This window comes from Octodon degus, unplaced genomic scaffold (genome assembly GCF_000260255.1).
Source record: "Octodon degus isolate 3935 unplaced genomic scaffold, OctDeg1.0 scaffold00167, whole genome shotgun sequence".
NCBI classification, from domain to species: domain Eukaryota; kingdom Metazoa; phylum Chordata; class Mammalia; order Rodentia; family Octodontidae; genus Octodon; species Octodon degus.
The window spans coordinates 1,474,247-1,482,898 of record NW_004524743.1 but is presented as its reverse complement, the minus strand read 5'-3'; positions in this window follow the sequence as shown (position 1 = coordinate 1,482,898).

The window sequence follows — 8,652 nt, the reverse complement described above, 5'->3', positions numbered from 1 at the left end:
AGAGAGAGAGAGAGAGAGAGAGAGAGAGAGAGAGAGAGAGAGAGAGAGAGAGAGAGAGATTATAGCAATAATTGATATGACATTAGAAGCAGTGTGCATTTAGAAGACTGAAGTGATGGGTATTTTCAAGCACGGTTTTAGCTATCTTCAGTGTAATTGTTCAGCTCTTATATATCAGCATATACAGTTAGTCAGGGTGGGAATTCTACCCATTAACTGCTATTCTCAAGAACCTGATGAAGATTCTTAGAACCGTTGCCTTAACCATCTTGTTTATATAAATGCATGGTTTTGCCCCTGCCATATTTCCTAACTTTTCTCCTTGCTCTTTCTTTGTTGTTTAATCCTTCAGTTCTCACTTTCCATTTAACTGTGTCATACATTTCAATTTTTATTTCTTCTTTTGAGCTCTTACACTAGGGAGACAGTATGATATTTACACATGTGGGTCTGGTTTATTTCACTTATGAGTATATCTTCAAGTTGCATCCACTTATATATGAAAGCTTCGAGTTTATTTTTCTTTATAGCTGAGCAATCCTCCATTGTATTAAAACACCACATCTTTTTCATCCATTTCTGAAATGATGGGCATTTTGGTTGTATTCAAGATTTGGCTATCACAAATTGTGCTGCTATAAACATAGGTGCACCTGCATCACTATGATATGATGCTTTCAGTTCTTTTGGGAAAATTTCCAGAAGGGGGATAGCTGGATTGAAAGGGATTTAGAGGGGCTGGTGAGATGGCTCAGTGGTCTAAAGCACCTATTTGAACAAGCTTAGCAAAGCAAAGGGACCACGGTTCAATCCCCCAGCACCACATGCCAGCCAGCCGCGCCCTCTGGTGGCCTGAGCTGGCCACACACACACACACACACACACACACACACACACATAAATAAATAAAAATTTTAAAAAGAAAAAGAAAAAAAAGAAAGGGATTTAGAGTCCTAGTTTTTTAAGGAGTCTCCACACTGATTTCCATAACGGTTGCACCAGTCTACATTCCACCAGCAGTGGAGAAGGGTTCCTTTTTCCCCCACAGCCTCTCCAACGTTTGTTATTGGTTGATTTCTTTATGATAGCCATTCTTTCTGGGGTGAGATGATATCTCAATGTAGTGTTAATTTGCATTTCATGAATGGCTAGTCATGTGGAGCATTTTTTCATGTATTTATTTTCTTCTTGTATTTCTTCCTCTGAGAAGTGTGTGTTCATCTCAGATGCCCATTTTTGGATTGGGTCTTTAAATTTTGGGGGCCTGATGTTTTTTGGTTCTTTATAAATTCTAAAAGAAGATCTTTGTCTGAGTGCATATAAGTTAAGATTTTTTTCCAAATTTATGGGTTGTCCTTTCATTCTGTTGATAATTTCTTTGACGTGCAAAAACTTCTCAATAAGAGAATGTTCCAGTTGTTAATCCTTTCAAGTAATTCCTGTGCAGTTTGATTTTTGTTCATGAAATGTTTGCCTACTCCAATGTCTTCGAGACTTCCACCTACTTTCTCTTCCAGATTTAGTGTTTATGTTTTAATGTTTAGATCTTTAATCCATTTTTACTTTAGTACATGGGTCAAGTTTTAGTTTTCGGCATGTGGAGAGCCAGTTTTTCCAGCAACATTTTTTAAAGAAACTCTCTTTCTTCTAGTAAGCATGTTTGGCCCAACGAAGGTAAGACAGCTGAGTGTGTTTATGGTTGTATCTGCATCTTCTAATCTATTCCATTGATCCTCAGGTCTATTTTGTTGCCAATACCATGCTGATTTTATCGCAGTAGCTTTGTAGTATAATTTCAAGTCAGGATTTTAATGCCTCCTGTCTTGTCTTTGTTGCCCAGGATTGCCTTTCCTATTCTAGGTTTTTTTCTGGTTCCAAATAAATTTTAGGAATGATTTTTCTAGGTCTGTGAGGTATGTTGCTGGTATTTTGATAGGGATTGCATTAAATCTGTGTAACAACTTTGGAAGTATGGCTATCTTCACAATGTTGGTTCATCCTATTCAGGAGCAGGGAATATCTTTTCATTTTCTGAAATACTCTACAATCTCTTTTTTCAGAGTACTGTAATTTTCATTGAATAGATCTTTTAATTCTTTAGTTAGATTAATTCCTAGGTATTTCATTTTCTGCAGTGCTATTGTTAAAGGTATTGTTTCTCTAATTTTTTGAAATCATTTTCTAATCTCACTAAAATCAATAATTCCCTGGTAGTGTACAAGTAATAAAAATAACACAAAACAATACAACAACCAGGAAGAGGCTAAAGTTTTTCAAAAATAATATCTATAGGGCTGAGGAGACAGTTTGATGGCATTAGTGCCTGCCTGGAAAGTACAAGGACCCAATTATGATCCCTGGTGCTGCATTCAGTGCCAGCCCTGGAATCCCTGACGCACTGAAACTGGGCATAGTGGCGCACACCTGTAATCCCAGCACTGGGGAGGCTGAGACAGGAGAATCACTATGAATCTGAACTGCATAGCGAGACCCTATATCAGAAATAAAAATAAAAGTGATATTTAACAACTCAAGCTCATTTATCAATGTAGCAAGACTTTAAGTGAAACTTTTCTCAGTAACTTAAAAAGGGCAAAAGATTTCGCCAGGCTAGTGCCATAGTATTAAGCAGGTCAAAGGGGAAAAAAATCATGCGATGGAAACAATAGATGTCAAAAAATTTAATCAAATTTAGCACATTTCTGTTCAAAATTTTTGATTCATTCATAGACAAGGTTACACTGTGTAGCAGAACAGAGAAAGAGGAGAGCATATGGTCGAGGGTGCTTTCCTTGCCATCTTCAATGGACTGGGGGTAGCTACCTTAAGAACTATGCAAAGAAGAATTTGCTTTTTTTGATAGGGTCTCGCTATGCAGTTTGGGCTGGCCTTGCACTCACTATTGTAGCCCCAGGCTGGTCTCAGACTCACAGCGACCCTCCTGTCTCAACTTCCTGAGTGCTGTGATTACAGACGTGTGCAAATAAGAATTCTTAAACTTCGTGGTTCAGCAGAAAACAGAGCCGAGATCAAATTCTGCCATAGAATTCTGCAAGAGGAAGACATCATGCTACAGGGGAAATGTTTCCTTTAAGGGTAGGAAGAGGCCTGGGGCGATAGCTCAGCAGAATAAGTGCTTGCCTGGCAAGCTCAGGGTCCTGAGTTCAATCCCCGGCACCACAAAAAAAAAAAAAAAAAAAGAATTTAAAGGCAGGAAGAAAGCAAGGACTGTCCTAACAGCGGTTACAAAATACTGACTTGGGAGGGCCTGCCCCTTAGCTCAGTTCTTTATGTGGCTGCTTCAACAAAGCAGTCAGGCTCAGGTTGCTGTGGTTCGAAAGGCAAGCCAGCCAAACTTGCCCTGAAGGCATTCGGAGCAACAACAAAAAAAAAAAAAACAAAAACACTGACTTAAAGCCAGTGTAATAAACAAGGCAGATGGCAAAAATGTGATCTGTAACTATTCTATACAAAGACTTAAAGTTATTTTTATTTTCAAATCATATCATTTCCAGGTAAGCATTTAAAAAAAGCTGAAAAAGAAGCATAAAGCTATTAAGAAAGCAGAAACAATTCTGGTAATCTAATACATATGTAAGATGCAAGCCTTTTCCTATATTCCAGTAATAAATAACCAGTTTAAATACGATGGAAAAATTCTTTTCTAAAAAAAACCCAAAAAATAAAACTCCTAGTATGCATACTATTAGATGTGTTAAGGATCTCAATGAAGAAAACATTGAAATTTGACTGACCAATTGCACAAGGGTACTTAGCTGAGCTCACAAGGGTACTTAACTAAGTGAAAGGTCAAGTTAAGATTCTAGGTGGAAAAAAACAATATTCAAACATCTTTAAAACATTTATCTTTTGCATGTTAATTTATGCTCTAAGAAAATCTTCTATAAAATATGGGAGAATTTGACCATGACATAAAAATAGTACTTAAAAATTAATCACAGAAAGAAAAGATAGGAACCACCAATTATTTATTAGAAGACATAAAATCAGAAAACTTGCTAATGGCAGAAATGATTGAGCCCAAGGCCTTGTGAATGCTAATGAAGCACTCTACCACAGAGCGATGCCTCAGCCCATTTTAAGTTTTATTTTGGGACAGTGTCTTGCTAGGTAGCCCAGGCTAGCCTTGAATTTTTGATCTTCCTGTGTTAGCCTCCCTGGTATCTGGGATTACAGGTACGTGCCTCTGATAGGTAGCTAGAAAACTCTATTGTGAGGTGTTGACCCTCTAAAACACAAATAGATAAATCTAATAAGTAGGAAGTCCAGAAATGTTTATTTGTGAGACCCACATGTAGGATGTAAGTTGAAAGGCATGTTTGAGTAGTCAAAAGATAACAGAAAGTAATATTTTGGTAATAAAATCAGATTTCTACTTCGTATTAAGCCAACAATTAATTCCAAAATTTTTGAGAAAAATAAATATTTAAATTAAGAACATACAAAACATGGGCAGTTAAAATTCATATACTTTTTTTTTTTCTGGTATCAGGAATCAAACTCAGGACCTTGTGCTTGCCAGGCCGGCACTGTGCTGCCGAGCTATCTCCCTGGCCCCAATTCATATAATCTTGAGAGACGTTGAAAACAGACTTTCTAAGCATAAACATTGATAAAGAGCAATATGCATAGGCTAAACTTCAGAAAATTCACAAAAACTAAAAATTAAAAATCCATACTGTCTTAAAAATGAATTGACACTCTGAAAATTGATTGGAAAAATTAAAAGACCCGTAATCAAGGAGTATGAGCAGGCAATTTACAGAATAATAAATCAAATTGTCAATAAACATGGGAACAACATTCAGTTTCATCAGTACTCACATCAACTCTATAAAATCTTTCTTTGTATGAAATTGCTGAAGCTTTGAAATGTTTTAGTGCTCAGAAATCCAGGACGACAGCACCTTCAGACATTGCTGGCAGGAGAACATATTTGTAAACTGTTTTGGTACCACACAGTAGAAAGTTTCACCAAAATACCTCTGTCTTAGTCCTCAGAAAATGTGAACATGGCAATTGACATAGTAAATGAGATTCTTCACTTATTTAGGATTTAAGGTGTGCTTAAAGAATTTTAAGATGAGAAAGTTATTTTAGATATCCAGGATCTTTACTAAGAAAAGATGAAGGTAGAAATGTCAGAGATAGAAATGGGATCACAAGGTGAAGCAGAACATGGAGTGGGGGAGATCTGAAAATATTAGTCATGAGTAAGCTTGGCCAGTAATACAGACCCAACACTCCTGGGTCTTTCCACCATGTCAGAATTTATTCAGTAATTCACAACATACGTCAACGTCATTGGCCTTATCTGGCCAAGTGCTCAAAGGTCACTTGGTAGCCAGTGAGATGGGCAGTAACAGGTTCTTTTATCCAAATCTTAGTTACTGATATCTGACATTCAAGTCTCACCTCATATTTCTCACAGTAGTATCCGGTACAGAACAGCAAAGAAAGGGTTAGCAGGGGCTGCAGGATTCAAAGAGGCAGAAGGAAAAGCCAGGCAGAGAGTCTACAGGGATGTGCAAAGCCACCAGAGCTGGCTAGATATGATTATGTAAGGCCACACAAAACTTTCAGGAGGTGCGGAGCTTGTGAGCACAGAGTTGGCTCACAGCCTACATCCTGAAGGTTGGAAGCAGCTCAAATCCTCAGGAGGGAGCGGTGCTGAGCTGCAGCTAGAGAAAAGAGCTGGAGTTCATGCCGACCTCTTGGCACGTTCACCAGAGGGCCTGATGAGAAGACATAAGGCACATCACACCCCAGTCACTCCTTTTATATGAGCCAGGTAAGGGAGAGAGTGACTTTTGCTTGAGAGTTTTTAAATTACTCAACAGTGTCCATTCCAAAGGAGCTGTATGACTGTGGCTTAACAAAAGACTTAAGAACTTTAGCAGCTTCGTCATTTATTTTTGTGCCCAATAAACTCACAAATCAACTTTTCTCAGATGCAACTTAGATCCTGTACTTCGTATGCCCTTAATTTGATCTGGTAAATTTACAGGTTACAGTTTTTTATTAGCCAAACAAATTTATCAGTTGACTCTATGATTGTGTTATGCAACTATGAGCTTTTTTGCTCTTTTTCAGAAAGTTTGGTGTATCTGAGATCAGCTGGCTCTCTGTTTGCTTAGGTTATTATAGACAGATAAGTTAGATAGAAATTAATAGGCAGTCAAAGAGGGCTTGGACTGAGGAAGTGAGTACACAAATACCAAGACATCAGACTTGCGGCTGGAGGCATGCGTGAGGGGAACCAGGCCTCAGAAGCCAGCCTGCTTCCTCCCTAGAGACAAACAGCAACCTGAGACTGTATGTGACCAGCACCACTTGGTCCCTTGGGCTGCCAGTGAGGGATCAGACACGCACATGGGTGGTCAGAGCACCCAGAGCCACACTTTCTGTCCTTGCCCAAAGAGCCCTCGCTCATTCAGTGCACCCATTCGGTGCTACCTGACTCACTTCCCTACTGGACGGATACTGGTTAAGGCCTATACTTGTAGTTCTCCAAGTTGATTATTGATTGAGCCAAGCTAAGCTCACATGGTGATTTTTCTGTAGAAACTATGAGAGACAAAAAGCATCACTGGCCACCCCCCAGGGGCCATCCTTCTTTTCCTTATTTCTAGGAAAACCCTGCTAATTTCTGGGCAGTGGGGTTATAGGTGATTTTCCTTAATACTTTGATACAGACTAATTTTATATGAGTTACAAATAAATAAAATAATTCCATATGTACTGCTTATGTAATTGTGTTCATAAATATTAGTATCAGTTCTTATAGCCTCAAAGTGTAACTTTTGCAACATAATAAGCAATCTTAGATTGTAATATCTAGAGACTCATTTACATTGGTGATTCCTGTGCAAGCAGAACCCCCCTCGGGTGTGAGCCTTGTCCTACCTAGCGCCCCGTAGTTGATTCCTAGCCTTAGCATTATGTACAATCATTATCTAAGCATCTACCATTTTTAAAGTATATTGGCTTTGTAAATTGCTGAGTTGTTTTCTAGTTTTGCTTCATTTAGCTTAGTCTTTTGTCAGAGAACATTTTATCTTCATAGTTATAAACATGTGCTGTGTGAAAGCCAAATTGCAAACTTAAAGGCCAAAAGGGAGTTGATGATGGATTAAAGAATGAAATTCAAGCCACACACTTCCTTGAACTTAATGGACTGTAAATCTCTGTATATATGATGCAATGCTCAAACTAAATTTTCACATATTAGAATGAAAGAGTATAAAGAGATGATTCGAATAGAACATGATGCTTTTAAATACATTTGACTCATAAAATCAATTGCGTTACTGACAAGGGGAATAGAAATTATTTTTTAAAAGTTTCTGAGTCCCAAAGTGATTTTTGTTCAGCTGCTAGTATCTTCCAAGCTCTTCAGCTTCAATGAAATCAAAATACATGGAAAATGTTGTCTAACTTTATTACAGAAATGGCTTTACTGAATTATTAATAAATATCAATCTTTTTTATTTTAGGAAATGGGAGTTGGATAATAGAAGAAATGTGCATGAAAAATTCAGGGAAATTTTATAAAACTGTGATAAAAATATTTACCACTACACTATACATGACTGAATTTTATGGCATATGAATTATATCAATTTTCTTAATTACTTGTTATAGTATTACCTAGTGTCCAATCAAAAGTAACCATGGACTACAATGTAACAAAAGAGTTGTAAACTTTAATTCCTCATAAATTAATAATGTGGAAATAAAGTGAGAGTAATCTAGAGAAATACATAATTTATTTATCTCTTAGATTTTTCCATCTCTCAAATGTTAGTGCTCCACTGACTATTGGCTAAATGGTAGATTCCAATAATTCTGTGTTTAAATTTTCTGAAATGTCTGTTTATTATGTTATTTGAACCAGCACGCTGGCAATATAGGAAGTCCCAGACCTTCCTGGCGCTATTGAGATCCTAAGTTGACAACAATACACAAAGTAACTGCCTTTTAAAGATAAATCTTAAAAAAAATTCAGAAACCCATTAACACGCTCAAAACTACATGAGTTACTAGACTATTCTTGTTAAAATGGCCATTCTTCAAAAACAAAAGCAGAAAATAAGAAATGCTAAGAAGATGCTCAGAAATGAACTCTTGTGCATTGTTCATGAGAATGAAAAATGGAGCAGCCATTGTAGAAAACAATATAGCATTAAAAAATAGAGTTACTATATGATCCAGCAATGCCAATTCTGGATTTATCAAAAAAGATCTCAAAAAAAATCTCAATGAAATAATTACACCCACTCAATATTCATTGCAGCATTACCTATAATAGCCAAGAAGTAAAAACACCTTGAATGTCCATCAACAGATGACTGGATAAAGAAATTGTAGTCTGTACATTTGTGTGTGGTCCCTAAAATAGTCAGAGTCACAAAAGCAGCAAGTAGAGTGGTCATGTCGAGGACCTGAAAGGAAGGAGCAATAGGGGCAGCTGCTGGGTGGGCAGGGAGTGTGAGTTATAGAAGATGAAAGAGTTCTAGGTATTTGTTGTACATCAAAGCGCATATAATTAATGTTACTTGTACTATACACTTAAAAGTTTGTAATGAAGGTGAGTTTCGTCTTAACTTTTTCAAAAATAAATAAAAACAT